The sequence below is a fragment of the Corapipo altera genome, unplaced genomic scaffold (assembly GCF_003945725.1).
Source record: "Corapipo altera isolate COAL_440 unplaced genomic scaffold, ASM394572v1 61281, whole genome shotgun sequence".
In the NCBI taxonomy this organism is placed as follows: Eukaryota; Metazoa; Chordata; class Aves; order Passeriformes; family Pipridae; genus Corapipo; species Corapipo altera.
Window position 1 is genome coordinate 6,523,829 of NW_020884921.1, and position 18,261 is coordinate 6,542,089.

Genomic DNA, 18,261 nt, shown 5'->3' on the forward strand with positions numbered 1-18,261 from the left:
TGACTATACTTTTTTTTTATCAATGACAACTCTTTCAAAGACAGTGGTTCAAGGCTTAATGCTGCTCTGATCTGTTTTCACACTGATTTAAATATACATGCTGTATCCTTCTCTTCTTCCTGTATAACTCCCTCTCATAGGAGCAGAGTCTTGATCTTAAGCTTCCATTGATGAAAATTGTTGAAATTTCCGAGTTTTTATCTTCTGTCCTAATGTTAAGGTACCTGTTTTGGCATATCATCAGGGCCCATTGTCAAGCTTCCAGAAGTTATCCCTCTTTAGTAGTCCCCTGATAAATAGTTTCCTGGCAAGAACTCTAAGCTGTACTTTGCCTTATATTTTTCAACACTTTCTTGTTAGAGTAATTTTTATTCTTCTACAGTTGTCTGTTTCTTTATTCTTAGGTGCAGTGCTTAGAGCCTCCTATAGCTTCCTATGCTTCCTTTTCCTCCTGTGGTCTGACACTATCCAAGGTTACAAGACTGCTTGCAGAGATATATTTGTCTTAAAAAAATGAACATATCCTGTCACCAGGTCCATGGAAGAGATAAGAATTCAGTCTTTTTTTTAAATTAACTTCTCTAACATATTTTGAAAAGAGTTATTGGAAGACTACATGTTAAATTTGTCTTGAAATTCTGCTTTGATCAGCCAAATATACTTTATTCATAGAATGGTCCTCACAACACTCTGTTAAAATTAGGTTTTAAAAGCAATTTTCCAAAGACTATTTGACTTTTTTTGCTCTTGAATTCTACCATCAACTCTTAGAAGAACAAAGCAGAAAGTCTTTTCGTTTTGAAAAATCTCATCTCTGACCACATCAGAAATATGAAATGTTTGGCTTTTTCAAACCCAATTTTCTACTGACTCATACTGCCTACATAAGCAATGAGATACACAAATACATGGAAATATACAAATAAAATACCTCACTTTATTTGGTTCAATTTTAATTCATTTTGTGTGGAATTTTAGGCAAAGGTTCTAATGAGTTAATTTTAAAACAACTTTTCTCCTCACAATTAGTATATTTCACAGTCTTGACTTTGGAATACATTTTTTTTCTCAATACATCCCTTTCCTGGCTGTGAAGAATTAATTCTTTAAACTATTTAGTAGGCAAATAGTCTGTGACTTAGAACAGCCAAATCATTTTCACTTGTGGATTTGAACTCACAGACCAGATTCATCAACAGGATGAATTTCTATATTTCTATATTTCAATTTTTAACAATTTTCATATCTATAGTCATTTAACTTTAAAAGATGATAAATAATGGATAGTTCTAGTGATGTCTGTTAAATAAATTCCATAGGAACAGAAAACAAGAACTTCACCACTGGTGAATTACACTATTGTTTACATTTAAATATGTTGTCTTAAAAGGATAAATTAGATCATTATTACCAAAACTATTAATGATTTATTAGTATTTTTATCATAAAAAAATAGAAATACTCATGTTTTGTTAAGAAATGGAAAGGTCTGTAGTAGATGCTGCTTGTTTTGTTAGCCTAGTTTTGTCTCCACAGGTAAAATGCAAAACCAATGAATTTCATCTTCTGTTCTTGATTGAAAAATACTCTACATATTTTTATGGGACCAGAAAATTTCATGCCACATTTCATTTATTGTTTCATAGTATTCACATGGCATTGCATGTTAGGGAAAACTACATAGACCTACCTCTTCCTACTTCTTGGATTTTGTACATAAATTACTCAAATTTTAAGTTGTTTAGATAGTTTTTTCTTCATACTCTGTATTCACGTGTTATCCACCACATCTACATGGAATGCTGCTACATACAGCAAATTAAAGATTCATCAGAAATAAGTTACACAAGTAAGTAAATAACTACAGCACTGCTCAGCAATCATACATTTCTCTTTGCACATCAGAAACATCTCCCCTCTCCATGTGTTTATTTGCTTGGTCCAGTCTTAACCAGTCTCTGCAGTATGTTACCCTCAGTAGGCAAAGTGTGCCTGATAAATAAGTGACACCAATGACCCCTGGAGTATGAGTTTCAATAATTTTGGATCATGGAAAGGCTTTTTTCTGCCTTTTCAGAAGCTTTGACACTTCTCTCTGCATTATCAAGAGCAGGCAAATAGCCAGTGCAGCACATTACCTGTACAAGAGTAAAAGCAATGCACACCAGCAATGATGGCATTGCAAAGGGTCCTGAAAGCTAAAACAGTGAGAGATCTACAAGATCTCACAGAAACCTGTGTGGCCTGAGCCTCAAGTGTCTCTGTCCATCCTGAGGCATCTATGTGATTAATGTGCTCCTAACAGCACCATATATCACAGCTGTCATAAGAAAGGTCAGCACCTGCGTGAGTGCTGCTCAAAAGAAGCAAGTCTCCTGTACATGAACTACTTGTTGATACAAACAGTGTCAGAGCATGTGGACTGTAAATGCTGTGTTCTGAGAAACCTCTGCCACCTTGGATTTCACACAGGGATCAACAGCACATCTGTTTTTAGAACTACGCACAGGTCTGTCCTGGCTCATCTCAAGCTCTCCCCCTTTGCCTTGCTTCCCTGAAAAAGTTCTTTCAGACTATTAAAATGCAGAAAGAGCTGGACCTTGTGCATACCTTAAACACACTTGAGAAGGAAATTACTTTGAAGCCCAATGTTAATCTGTAAGGCAAGTAAAGAAATAAATCAGTTTCAAGTCTTGGATGAGACCAAATTAACTCAGTTCAAGTATTCCCAAGACTGTTCAACAGACTAAGAAAACAGAAGGAATCCTATTTAATTAGGTTGAAGAATGGTGCTCGGACTTTTGTATTCACTGTGCCTAAAACTACTTCATCTAATGAAAAACCCAAAACCAAGTTTCACTTATGAGTTACTGATTCAGGTGATAAACCTGTCAGTGAAGTATTCCTGGCTAGTGGGATGAAGACCCGTGGACACATTTCCATTTGTGTCAAACTTCTGGAGTTCCACAAGCCTTTAGAAAAAAACATTTCTCCATGCTGAGTGTCAAGCAGTCAGAGAACAAAGTAATGCCTAGCTGTGTTTAGGGAAGCACCACATCTTTGGGTACCATGTTCATTATTCCATTTGAGAAACATATATTCAAAAACTTCTGAGATATCTTGACTATTCAGAGGAGAAGATGATCCAGATTTTGGTGGCCCTGGAACAGTTAATCACAAAAGGATGGTGAAATAGTCCATGACTTTACAGCGTATAGTCAAGACCCATGACAATAGTCTTCTCAGAGCTTTACAAATATTTGAAGATATAAGATCAATTTTGAATATGAAAAAAACATGCATTAGAAAAGATGTCATAATTATTCAACAGATTTACTCTGACTTGTGGTTCACCTTAAGGGGAAGAGACTGTTGTGTGTGTAACACAGGGTAGAAGATGTAACATCCACTATGGATCTTGATCATGGTCCAGCACAGAGGTACTCACAAATACAAAATCCTGCTCTGACCAGAGGATTTGGATATTTTCACTATTAGTCAGAGGGCTCTCTAAATCTTTTGAAACTAATTATAAACATATTTTGCCACTGAAGCATAACAACACCTACATGTTCAATAAATGGCTTGTGTCTTGAGGCACTCCTTCACTATCTTCCAGATCCTGGGGAGATTTTATTGAAACAAGTGCTCTGTCAAGACTTCCCATTTTAAGAAGATTGCTGGCACATGTGGGATGTTATTGGCATACAGCATTTCAGTTCTTGCAAAGAATTTCAGCCTTCTTCAGCTACTCAAGAGCAGGCATTCCTGCTCCTGCAAGTCTACTCTGTCATAAGCCACATCACTCCACCCTCTTCAAGAAAAACAAGTTAAAAACACAGAAAAGGAAAAAAAAAAAAACAAAAACCTGTCAGGGACTCTGATTGTCAGAGTGTAAGGTGTCTTGGTCAGGCAGAGATCAGTCAGTCTGGGTACTCAGAGTCAAGGTAAACCAAGGCAGTACGTCTCTCCAAGATTGTATTGGTACTTCATCACATAGGCTGCACCAGAGAAACCATTTGTTCTCATGGTCTCCCACAAGCAGTGAGAAGACAGTACAGAATATCATACACAATATCACCAGTAAGCTGACATTAGATGCCTATCACACTCTTGACCTAGCTACTCCCCAGCATTTGCAGCAATGATACTAGCTCCTGAATATTTTACTGTGATATGAACTGTGAGCAATCATTTTGGTAAGAGCTCACCCAAGCCTAGATCCTAAAGCCACGTTTCACTTTCTTTCCAAACAATTTAACCAGGCTTTTCAAAGAGATGAGATGATCACTGAAGTCATGCTTACACCCTCCAGAAAGCAGCAAAATATGGCTTTTGGATCACTCTCAACTGAGAGAGCCTCAAGATCATGCATTTCATTTTGCTGGTCTGACTCACTAACTGCAAAGTAAACACAGAGTAATGCAGGAAATTACCATCTAAATAAGTCATTAAAATAAACCATCAGAAGTACATGCTCTGAGTCAGGTATAATATTTAGTGTAATCCTGTTTATTTACAAAATGTGTCTGTGTTCTTTCCACACTTGTAATGAGCATCAAAGAGTACTTTCCTGACACAGAGCTCCCATATTTACACTGCAGTCAGCTCTGTGCCCAGCAAGATGCATCCTTGAGCTTTCTCTCAGGGTCCTGCTCTCAACTAACTTTCCAGACAACCTTTTTTACTGTAGCAACTTCCAGGATTGCAAAACCACAGTCCTAGACAGACTTTCAGTCACTTTCCTTGCTTCTGTCCTACTCAGTGCCTTCATCTACCATTTTCTGTTCCTTTTGGCATACACAGGAGCCTAATCTCTCTAGAAACTGAGAAAGTTTTAGAGGGATTCACTGATTTAATGAAAAAACCCTGTTTTGGGATTTAAAACTCACTTGAGGACATTAATACCATCACTAAAGGAGTTCTGTTACACATCACGATTTCTGGCACATCTGGAATAGAAAATTTTTAGGGGATTTGCTACTGACGAAGAACTTTTAAGTTATATACCATGCTAAGATTTCAGTCTCAGATAGACATCTGTAAAGTTTGCCTTTCTAGATAAACAAAGAGCATGGACATTTAAACTTCATATATCCATTTATAATGAAGTGCAGGAGTAAGTAAGTTCACCACACCTGTTTGAGATGCTGCAATACTCAACTAGAAATTGAACCAGTTTTATTGTAAGGGTCATGCACTGATATTACTCCCTTTTAATTGCTAAAATCTGTTGTACCATCAAAAGTCTTCACTTTTACAAATGGTTGTGCCTGGAAAACAAAGGGTTCGCTCTGTTCTCTTACCAAAGCAATTCTATCACCAAAACCTTCAGTTTTGCTGAGTGCTCTCATCGTCTTTCAAACTACAATTCAGTTCAGATTCTTGGGTGATGGCCCCAGACCTCACTTCACTGGGTTGGGTCATTACCATTGACTCCAGTGAGTTCTGGCTCACACTCTTGGTGAACGGAGCTAAAGATGTTGGTCAAGATGGACTGTGGGATGGTAATCACAGATATGAGCACTTACGTCACTTCTGCATAATTAACCCCTCTGTGCACTGTTCCTTTTTGTCTGAGAAAGCCAATGAATATGTAGGCACTGATTATGGAGTCAGAATGAAACAATGGAATTTTCCAAAATATTCAGGTATATTAAAAATACATTGACAAATCCTAGATTCTTTAGCCAGATTCATGCAACTCATTTTAGGCTGAACTCTTACTGAACTCTGTTCCAGTTTTGCAAGAGTAAGAGTGGAGAAAGAATGTGAGAACATCTTTAGGTACACGTTGATGAGTTTTAAATGTCAACTATTTTGACCCTAGAATTTAATGTAAAATTGAGATAGGCTAATCTATTTTCTATTACTAAAATCTACAAGACACTGAAAATTCTAGATCTATGGGTAAAACAGATTGACCTACACAGTTCCCATTACTGCTGGTAGGAATAGCAATCCCTAAAACTCTTCAAGTTTTCACAGGAAAGTAAAAATTCTGCCTTGTTTTGCTAGCAAATATAGCATATACCGTCACCATTTAAGAAAGAGATATATAGCTTTCCATAAGTATAAGAGGAGTTAAAATAATACGTGAACTTTGAGATTAAAACAAAAAAGGAAAAGCTATGAAAAAAGAAGAATCTGACAGTTGAACTGAGTCAGCTACATAGATTAGATAGGGAAAGGAAATTAGAACTAGCACAAAATGCTAACGAGTACAGAACAAATAAATGGATAACAGGAAGGGAATGAAACCAATATAAACAACTGCAAAAGGGTATTGTTGGCAGAATTTCAGGCCTAGTAGTTTGAAGATGACAGAAATATTTAACTGTTGAGCAGCATTTTTCTAAAAGATGCTTTACCTCAACATAATTATTTTTGAAAAATATTTTCAAAATCACAAGCTTTCTGTAACCATGGGACTACCAAATTAGCCTGGGCTTTCTCAAGGTCTTCTCTCTCTTTTTCCTCCACTGGGAAAAGAAAAAGAAGTTCTATTTGTCTTGTCCTCAAACATCAGACTGCAAGGAGACCCTAATGGTACTTATGTGAGATGTCATGCCTTCTCCTGACTCTTGTACTCCTCTCTTCCCAGCTCATGGTGTTTCCATGCTTTGTGATTTTCTCATTCTGCCCAGTCCTGAAGACTTTTGAGGCTATCATGGAGGGCAGGTCCATTAACATGATAGACCACAGTTGGAAGACATATTAGTATTTTTTTAAGAAGTCTTCTCTGTTCTGGGTGAGAATGATTTGTTTCCCAATCACTACAATGTTGAATAAGACTTTTGGTTCCTTTTGCAGATCTTCAGTCATTGATGTTTTTTCACCAAAATCCACAGAGCACCAGCCTTTATGGGGAGAACAGACAGCAGAAATGACAGTTTTCAAACAACCAGAAACAGAAATCCTGATAAACTGCCTCCTCTGGACTCGTCCTGAGGTGAGGCTGCAATCCTTCAGCACAGTAAAGGATATCAGTTCCTCTTGGATGAAAACTAAGGAATCACTGTAATAATGCTACTGAGTCTAGTTAATGACAGTCACCAGCAAGTCAATATCGGTGTCTATTCTGCTATATCAGAATATTGAGATAATATTCTGTTAATATCTTGAATAAGATTTCAGCTGAAGCAAGTAAAGCATGCTTAAACCAAAACTGTCTGACACAGACTTTGGGGTAGACCTGACACACATTTGCAACACATTAGAGAAGTAATAGTCTTTTAGACGTAAAATTCACAAATTACCTTTTTTTAAGCAATCTAATTAGTAGCTAGATATGTAAACAACCCACATGCCTAACACATTTTTTTAAAGCTTTTTCATTTGTTCCTTTTTCAAATTTCCCCTTCCACTCCAACTCTTTTTCACAGAGGGAATGATTTCTGAAAAGACAACCTTTTCTAGATTCTTCAGCCTGATCATTCAGACTGGTAAGCATTTCTGGATTACAACCGCATTTCAATATATACATTAACTTTATTATTCAATGATCATATTAAAAATGCTTTTGATTTCTGTTACTGAGTCTTTTTCTTCACTATGTATCCTCCTATTAATACTACTCCCTAAAATAAAATTTAGAGGCGAACTTCTCCCAGGTTTAATTTTAGACATTTGGTTTTTCTCCTAGAACAGATTGTGTTGTAACTTTTTATTGAACGTATTCAGATTCTGTGTCATGTATTTGTTTCTAAATTTTAGTTGTTTTCAATCAAGGTAAGACTGTATATGATATCTTTAAAGGTCCTAACAGTACAAAGGCCCTCAATGGGCTGTTTCCAAAAAAATCAGGCTTTTAAGGAGCTTCTAGCTTCTGTTCACAATTTTGGTAGCTAACGTAGCTAAAAAATCTTAGCACAGTCCCACCTGTGGAAATCTTATTAACTGTTAAATGTAGAGGAGAATGGTGAGTATGCAGTGTTAGAACAGCTCCACAAAGAAGACACATATGATACTCAAAATATTAAAAATAACTCTGCTTTGATTTGTCTTGTAGACCAGAGGCCACATAAGGAAATTTCTTTCATAGTTCTCAAATGATTATCCTAAATTTTTTTTCATATTCACCAGGGAATTCTCCTTCAAATCTTCTTTGCTTAAGTGTATATGTGGGGAAACTCAATGATTCATTTAAGGCTCTTCAGTTCTACAAAAAAACAAACAAACAAACAACAAGTTTAGAATTTTGGGAAATGTAATGGATCTGACTTTCTTCTTTCTGTTCACTCTATCAAAAATATCACTGATGATGTTGTAAAGCTCAAGCGGTCACCTTATAAGAACATATAAGGATAATAAAAGACCTGCAATCTGACATGCATATTGGGAAGTTTAAGATGCTTTGATATCAGAAGATGATGAGACTCCCTCTGCAATCCCACATTGTAATGAAATGAGCACAGGAATGAGAATCCAGAATAACTGAATTATAGTTCAATTCCTACTCCCCATATGTTTGAAATGTACTTCATGCTTATGCAGTACAACATTTACATACTTAATTTTTAAAAACTACAGCATTCTAGCAAAGATTTATTCTTGTGTGTTGCTTATATGTATATGTAAAACTTGTTTCTCCTTTAACAAGGATCATTGGAAATACAGCACTTGACATAACAGTACTCTGTGTACACAGACCCAGTTGGTAGTGCTGGAAAACAACGTTATTGTAGGTCAAAGCTGGTGTTTTATTTTTATCTTTTTTTATCTTTATTGCTATGCTACAAGGATGATAATGGAAAAAAACAAATGATTGTGGAAAAAATAGTGTTTTCAGAGGCTGCTTACTCCTGCAGCCTTCTGTGTTCACTGACATATTTTAGCCATATTTTTTCTCCATTGTAGCCAAAATTAATTTATGACAGTTCAAACATTTCTTTAGAAGAAGATCACAATGTTTAACAAGACTTATTATTCTCTGCCCATTCATTGTGCAAAGAGAACATTACTGCAGCATTTGGGAACTTCTATTTCAAGAAATCATTTAGCCCTATCTGAACAGTTAATAGTAAATATACAAGCCAGAGCTTAGGATTCAAAATTCACTGTTTATTATGAAGGACAAAGAAGGATATAGATCTAGTGGCAAGGCTCTTTGACTCAACCAGAGACCTTCTGTGCAGCTTTTTATTGCATTTAGCTTGGGCTTGTTCTAGCCAAAAAGGGCATTTACCAGGTTTGAAAAACTGCAGCCAGTTCAGCGTCATCATGATGGTGTAACAGCGATGACCACAAAGACACTTAGAAAGAGCTTAAACTGTGGCGGCATTTTCACAGTGACACGGTGTTCCAGCTGATTCATTTGACGCACTGGTAACAGAATCTGTTACAAAAGGAATTTTTAGGGGAAAAAAAACCCTCTGTGGTAACTCTGGGCTTTGTTTCAGCCTGTAACTAACTCCAGTTACAGGAAGTATACAGTGAAAGATCAAAGGAAGAGACACTAAGTGAGCCTGTTGAAATGAAGTGTTACAGGCATATGTTCCTCATCTCACAGCTCCGTTGACTGGGTGCTGTAACAGCTGGGATATAAGAAAAACGTTTCAGGCAGATTCAGCAGAAGAGCCTGTACTTCATTTGGCCAGCTCAGAGCCTGCATTTCACTAAAGGACTGCAGCAGCTCGATGGAGGGATGTTTTTTTCCTTCTGCACATGAGCTACAAGGAGTTTATTCCTGCTTTTACATAAACCAGCACAAACCTCACTGGGTAGTCATTGTGACCCTGAAGTCACTGGCCTTGGGATATGCATCTTACTCCTTGCTCACAGAATCAAAAGCAGCATGACCAGAGGGCTGCAGTATACAGGTTCTACACTGACCCCCCAGTCTCTCAAAGTAGGAACAAGGTCTGTTCCTGCACCAGAGCCACCTCAACACTATCACCTGCTTCTCTGCTTTTGCTCAAGAGTAGGTGACAGTCTGAGCATATGATAATGAGTGTGATGTACCCCAGACTGCACAGCCAACACTGCTGCTGGTGAAGTCACAACAAATTAGGGTGATTTGTGCAACCAATGAGTTTGCCAATTAATTCCTTTCACCATCAAGAGTGGTATGACCAAATGGGTAAACCTGGGAGCTGGGAGAAGGAGTCTTCTACTAATTCATTCACTGATCTCCCACATGCCCTACAGCAAAGGGAACTTCTCCCTCTGCCCTTTCCACTTTAAGTCAGCCCCATGGGCAGAGGGAAATCATCTTATACAGGGATCATCACCAGCCATGGTTTACTGACACACAGTGTTTGTACTGGTTTTGCAAGTTTTTAGGAGCTGAATTGAATGATTACATTTTTCTCCAGAGACAACTTTGTAGTTTGCATAAAGATCTGTTTTGTGAGGATATTCTGTACTAGATACTAAAGATATTCATATCACACCTGGTGTAAGTATGTCTGAGAAGCCATCAGACGCTACTCCACTATAGTTAATTATTATAATTCTGTCCTTGTTACTCTTCTTATTAATAGCCGTTACTACACTGCCATATGTGGATTTTTTTTAAAAAAATACAGTTTTTCACATGTGTATGTCTTTATCTACATGCTTGCATGTAGATAAATGCTTGATAGTTCTGTCCAGACTTTCCTATCTTGGAAATGCACTGCAGCGGCAGGAAGGATTTTGAAGTGCAAACGCCTGCACTTGAGGTGGTTAATTTCTGTACAGTATGAAATCCTCAGTGTTAGAAGCCATACTACTTATTGGGGTTTTAATATAAACTTACAGGTGAACATAAAGAAGGGTAGATAACACAGAAATTGTAGAAGCAAATGCAGTCTAGATATTTAGAAGATCAGAGAGTAGCTCATGCTGAGTTGTAATATCTTTTTGACTTTTTGTGGATCCTCCAGACTATTACATGACAGCTTAGCTTCTCACCAAGTAATATTAATCTCATCTTAATCAAGGTATGTTGGTTTTCAGCTTAAGACTGAAGAGAACTATTTAACAATATAGCTTTTTAAAAAGTGTTTGAGTAATTCTCTGGCAGGGGTGGGAAGGGTGAAGCTTATGTATAAGAATTAGTATGTTTTCTTCAAGTAAGGAGTATTTTTTACCCCCAAATCCAACCCTGCCTGGCTACCTGAAATTAAAATCTAATCACAGAGACTCAGCACACTTTCTTTCCAGGTGGAGTGATTTGTAACATGTAAATTTGAGGAAAGTTTAATTTAAGTGTAGCTCAAGTCTCAGTTTAAAAACAATTCTGTTACCATAGCTGCATGTGACTAGCACCGTTATTTCTCCTTTATGCCTCTTGGTTCAGCCTCACACTGTACAGCAAGTGATTTGGCAGTACTGTACCCACAGCACTGCCAAGAAATCAGCAACATTTACTTCTTGATTTCAGAAGTGAATCTATATTTAGTGGATTTTTCTTGAAAGAAACCGGACCATTTTTTATGTGCCTGAAAGTAATATTAGCAACAGGTGTTGTACATAAATCTTTTGTACCTACAAAACTACTTAACTCAGTAACTCCCAAATTAGAGGAGAGCTCATTTGTATATGGTTATGAAGCAGGTTTTATATATTTCCTTACAGACATTTGTAATATAAACATACAAGGTGTTAGCCTTAGCCCTCAGGTAATGTAGTCACCACAGAAAACAAAGGCGTTTTTCCTTGCATGCAGATGCAAAAAGGCAGGTTGCAGTTACAGGGCTATCAAGACACTGTCTAAGTTTCCCAGTATGAACATACCAATTATTTCAACATTTGAGAGGGCTTTGCTGCTTAAAATCAATGGTATTTTACGTTCCTCAATGTGGCTTATTTTTGAATCTTGTAAACAGAGGCTGACAGTTTTTGCCAAAGTGTAATGAGCTCTTACCAGTGACTTCCTGTTTTCATAACTGATATCAAAAACACAGGGCAAGCTAATACAATATTATACAATTTAATGTGAAAATAGTACTTTTGCAGCCTGCTTTTAAAAGTCAACTTACAAACAATATATTTTCTATCTAAATACTCTTTTAAAGTTTCTGTCATTAATTGTAATTTTTTTTACCTTTTATTCTTGTTATCTTCAGCAGTGTCAAGTATTTTCCAAAGCATAATGGCTGCAAATGAACTTAGTTTTACATCAATACAGTATGTTTACTTTATCTCGAAAGCAAATCAAAGGAACATATATCAAAAAGTACAGACATATGAAAGAGTGAGTTTTCCCTTGTGGCAGGACAAGGTCTATTTGAAGTCACCTATATCCTGAGAGGATGTTTATAGGTGTAGACAACACACACTGTTAACTTAATCTCTGTTTACAAACTGCCAGTTGAAAGGACAGAGTCTGTTCATTCTGCTTCACATCTAATGACAACTTGAAATTTTCTGTTAATGGTACCTATCAGTGATGAGTGCAGTGGAGAAAGTCATGAAAATCTCTTGGCAAAGTAGACCAAAACACTCTAGCTGAGAGCCTTAAAAGTTATCACCAGGTGCATGACTTTTAGACTTTGGAACAGCAGAGTAGATTGCCCTTGAGAAAAAAAAAAAAGTTGTAAATTACAAAATGCTCCCAAAGCATGCTGGCACAGCAGTTTGGGAGCTTATTCAAGACTATATAGATACCTATGCAGTAGAGATATTCAATAATGCTATTAGCTATGTACCTTGATATCAATTCTCAACAATTTCAATCCTCAACACTTTTATTCAAGGAGAAGCCAGTAATGAGGGACAGAGAAAAACTTTCCAAGTTCATTACTTTGGTTTCCTTGACTTTATAGGAAAGACCTATTGAGTTTTCTGTTCCAGGACACTGCTTCTTGACAAAGGTAATGGTAAATCATCAATAAACACCCTAAATGATAGTGGCAGGCATAATCATGAAGGCAATTCATAGAAAAAATGTACTGAAGTAATGCACCAACAACCCCAAAACAAGTGCCTTATCCCCATTCTTGCAGATACTGACCTTCATTTTTCATGCAATCTCTAGAATCCCTCTAAAAGTGTCTGCATTCAGTCAGATTTGGACATTTTAACACAATACTTAAAGGCCAGAACTGTGGTAAATAAAGTGTTTGGTACAGCACTTTCAATGAATGGTCTGCTTTAAATGTACATAGATATTCCGATCCCTTTCCTCAAAATATCAAGATTGATGACTAATGAATCAAGATACTATTTCTCAAGGTACATAATTTGTGACCACATTACCACTGAAATAACACTGGTTTTATGAGTCCTTGAGCCTGAATTCATGAAGCAGTTAGAGTATTAAGATTCAGAAAATGAAACAAAAAAGGGGGGGAAAAAAAAGAAAAAAGAAAAAATCCCTGAATAACCGAATTCATGAAATTTTTAAAATTGCTGTTTTTCATTAAAAAGCAATCCTGGTCATGACTCTACAGGTATGGACAGTCCTGGGTGAAGACAACCCATGCAGAAGAGAGAGCAGGTGCTGGGAAGCTGTTTTGGAGAGCCCATGCTCATTGAGGGGGGCATAGTTTGGGTGTGAGCCACAGGAAGCCAGGGACCAGCAGAGAGTTCCAGAGCCATAAAGGGATGCCAGATTTCCCCCTGTTTGTCATGTGAAAATAGTTCTGTTTAGCTCAGGCTGGTGTACATTCTGAATAGTAATGGTAGTCTTTAAGTAGAAGCAACATTATCTATTTCACTGGAATCATTTTAGCAGAAATTCGGGTTATAAAGAAAAGTGGAAAGCTAGCAGCTGTCTCAGTTTGCTGGATTAGAGACAGAGATAGCTCTCCCCGCATCAACTAGCTTCAAAGTTACCCTCCATTCTTGTCTATGGGTGAGGAAAGACATGTAATTTCCCATCAACTCCCTGCACTCTGTGGACATTGAAAAACAGAGCAGATGTAGCATGCATGTATCCCTTGGTCACAAAACCAGCAGCCCACTTTGAACAGAAAATAATCTGAGCATGTAGACACAGTCCTAATACATTGGGTTTAATTCTAGGATTTCAAATCAAAGAATAAACCAAAATTATTATCTTTATTGTTGTTATTATCATCATCATTATTATTATAATTATTATTATTGCCAATTATCATAAGAATAATTTCAGAATTAAAAATTACCTTTTATAGATTGCAGCTGACAAACAGAATAAAGGGGAAAACAGAGTTATAGGAAGATTTCTGTGGCATAAATAAATTTTGCATGCCACATCGGATATGAAATCTTAAGTATACTTGAAGATATTATATGTTGAAGGCTATATGACAGATATGTCATCTAAATCATCTGAGATCAGTGGTCTCCTTTGATGCAAGCTTAGAAGTGTATCTCCTCATACATTTCTAAACATTAAAAAGTATGAAAGTAATTTTGAAAGAATCCCACTCTGTGAATTATCATTAGACTTCTGTCCCTATTTTCTGAGGCTCTGGTGTCATTGTATATTTCAAAGTTACCAGCAACTGTTGCAGTTGAACATATATAGTTCTATATGTCAGCTAGGAAATTAGAGATCACTGTCGTGGGATTATTTAAATCGGGTCAATTACAATCTTGAAAGCTCATAACATTACATCACTGATGTGTAAACCACCACATTGATCTTGATGGTTTTCTACAGCTAAGAACAAGACAGCTGGTCATGACATTTCCTTGATGGGACAAGTCAGAAGTAAAGTAGGATGCTTGCTTGCTTTTCCATGCTTCCTCATTCAATGATGACAATGGGGGTTTGGGATTGTCTTCCATCTACTCCTGAGAAAAAAACTGAGGGTTCATCTTATTTGCCCTTGACATCTTCTTTTCAGCATGAGGATTTCTTCTAGTTTCACTTATTCTGCCAGACTATTACATAGAATTACCCTTCATGCCTATTTTGATGGATTATTTTTGCTTTTCCAGTCGTTTTAGCTGCCTGCCTGTTACTGTCTTGCAGATTTTACTTTTTGCACAGGATTTCCTATTTTTCACAAGTCTCAGTTTGCCCCTTTGTAGTTGTGACTCTTGTTGTATAATTAAGGTAAACCGTTTTATTCAATGTTGTTAGCAGTGTTAACACTGCTACAAAATGCCCATAAAGTCACCGGTTACAATATTGTACTATACTTATTTATGGTTTCCAATTCAAGAAAATAGTAATTTCGTTAGGGGCGGGTGCAATTGATAGGTAGCCAGAGGTTTCAGAGGAAGTAGACATTCTCAGTTCAGCTATAGGAACCTCTGCAGAGACCACAAATGACCAAAACTGCTCTCTAAAGCCAGACCTTCAGGACTGTGTCACTGTAGTCCAGAGGAACAACTTATTTTGGAACATGAGTTTTAGTTTAATAGTTATTTATATATTTGCGTCTTGTCCTTAGAGATATATCAATTACAAAGTCCAGTTCATATCCTTTTCTGTTGGGATATCATAATTACATTATGCAATGATAGATGAAATAAATTCACACTGTCAAGTACTATAATTAAGACTGTGCTGACCAGTTTGTTTTTAAAATATTCTCTTCAGTCTTGAGCTTCCGAAAAATTTATCTTGTCTAGCAAACTATATGACGTAGATCCATGTCAGCAGATGGGAATAATTACTCTGAGTATAATTAATGCAATCTGAAGGGCTTCAATAGTCATGGAGTTATTATGTAGCTGCATGTTAATTAAATGATCAAGTAACTACTCAGTAATTTCATGGTGATTTGTGCTACATAAGATATTTGCCTTGCGCAAACAAACAATGCTATCATACAATTCAGAATGGATGTGAATATTTGCATGTTGATACTAAAAGTTATGCTAGATTTTTATGATGGCTTGCTCCCGAAATGGTGACTGCTTCTGAGTATATTTTCTGTAAACGTGAAGGTTAAGAGGCATGTCTTTTTTTAATGAAATCCTATATCCATATATACATAAGCACTTTTGTGGGCAGAGATTGAATTATGTCATATTTAAGACTTGAAAATATTAAAGACATGAAGCATAATGATGCATGTCTGGGCCCTAAATTCAGAACCCAGGTTCTTCACAAACCTGATCTGTACATGGGGTGGAGTACATGGGCCACCTTGTGTTTTAGTGTTCATGGCTGCAAACTCCATGCTGTGAGCTCATTTGGAGTCACAAAGTACATGAATATTTGAAAGCCAATCTTGGAAGTTCAGTGCCATACACTGTGGAAAGTCAGACAGTCATATTAAAATATGTAACCATCTGAAAGATGAGAGTTTAGATGAGCCATGACTGAATTTCATCTTTTGCAGACCAGATTGGGGCACTCTATTACAAGTTCATAGTTGGAGAGTGGTGTCTATTTTGGTGTGTGGCAGTAGTTCTTGCTGGGGGGTTTTTACATGCATATTAAAGCATATTATCAAGTGAAAGTCTAAAGACCCTGAAGTACACTGACTACTTCTTCTTTATAACCCAACTCTGAAAGAAGAAATTATGAAGCAAAGAAGGTGAAAAAACAATGAACAAGAAACCCAGGAGTATTGGAAGATGGGAAAAAACCCATACTTTGCTGTGAGAGCAGCATCAAATTAATATTTCATTGATCTTTTATTGATTACTTACTTTTTCTAAATGAAGGCAGTGTACATAGCATCTATTTTTTTCATTCCATTCAGGGACAAAGGTCACCATCTGTTATTTAGCTGGTCCTTTTTTTACACCAGTGGTGGTTTTTTTTTTTCATTTTTATGTTATATTCTTCAATATATTTCACATAATCCTTTATATATAGAATACATGAATAAAAATCCTTCTTAAAAATAAACTTTAGTTGTTGTTTTGGGAATAAAACCATAGGTAGGTAGTTTAGAGTGGGTTTTGTGAGTTAAGTTAATTCCAGTGTAACAAATGCTAATGCATTGGAGATACGTTCCTCCCCCTATGGACCAGTGGACTTGAGTACAGTCAATGACATCACTAGTGAGAGTTATCAAACTTTTTTTCTGTCAGAAGAAAAAATTAATGGATTGCATTTTCTTCCATAACAACATAAACTACTAGCAGTGAAATTATATTGGGTCTGGCTGTGCTGGAGGTCATTTCCACACAGTAGCCCTCACAGTGCTGTATTGGTAGCTAGAGGGGTGTTGATAACATACAGGTGTTTTGGCTACTGCTGAGCACAGCATCAGCACTATAACATTCCTTCCTCGACTGAAGGCAAGATCCTGGGAGGGGACCCAAGTAGGCCAGCTGACCCAAACTGACCAAAGGGATATTCCATACTGCATGATGTCAGCTCAGATATAAAAGCTGAGACAAGGAGCAGGACTGGAGGTACTCATTGTCTCCAATGGCTGCCTGCTGAGGAACCGTTACACAGGCAGAAGCCCTGCTTCTTGGAAGTGGCCGGACATTGCTGCTCATGGGAACTAGAGAATAAACCCTGCTATCTTTTGCTTCGCTTTTGCACGCGCAAGCTTCCACTTTACTTTTTGCTTTAAATAAACTGCCTTGTCCCAACCCACAGGTTGTTTTTCCACCTTACTCTCTCCACGATCTGGCTGGGAAGGGGAGTGAATAGAGTGGCTGGGTGGGCACCTGGTATCCAGCCAAGGTCAACCCACCACAGAAAGGTAAGGCTATTTCAAAGAGGCATTGCTATCTTCCTAAATGTCTTAATCCTAACTCTGTGTTATCTTCACACTTCATTCCCTCAAGTGGTAAACATCTAACTTTTCCTCCATGGGGTGATGAAATTGATAAACCTCACTAATTCTGTCAGTGGAAGCTCCCCTGTAGTAATACACACTGAAAACCTCCCAGTAACATCAGTTTTCTGTTGAGATCTCTCATGGGGCTCCCAGACCTAAATCAGTGACCAAACAATAACCCTTAGAATCATAGAATCATAGAATCAGCCGGGCTGGAAGGGCCCTCCGAGATCATCAAGTCCAACCCTTGATCCACTACTGCTGCAGTTACTAGACCATGGCACTAAGTGCCACATCCAGTCTCTTTCTAAAAAACTCCAGAGACAGAGACTCCACCACTTCCCTGGGCAGCCCTTTCCAGTCTCTGACCACCCTCTCTGTAAAGAAATTCTTTCTAATATCTAACCTAAACCTCCCCTGGCAGAACTTGAGACCATGCCCTCTTGTCTTGCTGATGGTTGCCTGGGAAAAGAGACCAAGGGAAGGGAAGGTTTGGGAAGGTTTGGGAAGGTTAGGGAAGGTTCGGGAAGGTTTGGGAAGGGAAGGTTTGGGAAGGGAAGGTTTGGGAAGGGAAGGTTTGGGAAGGGAAGGGAAGGTTTGGGAAGGAAAGGTTTGGGAAGGGAAGGGAAGGGAAGGGAAGGGAAGG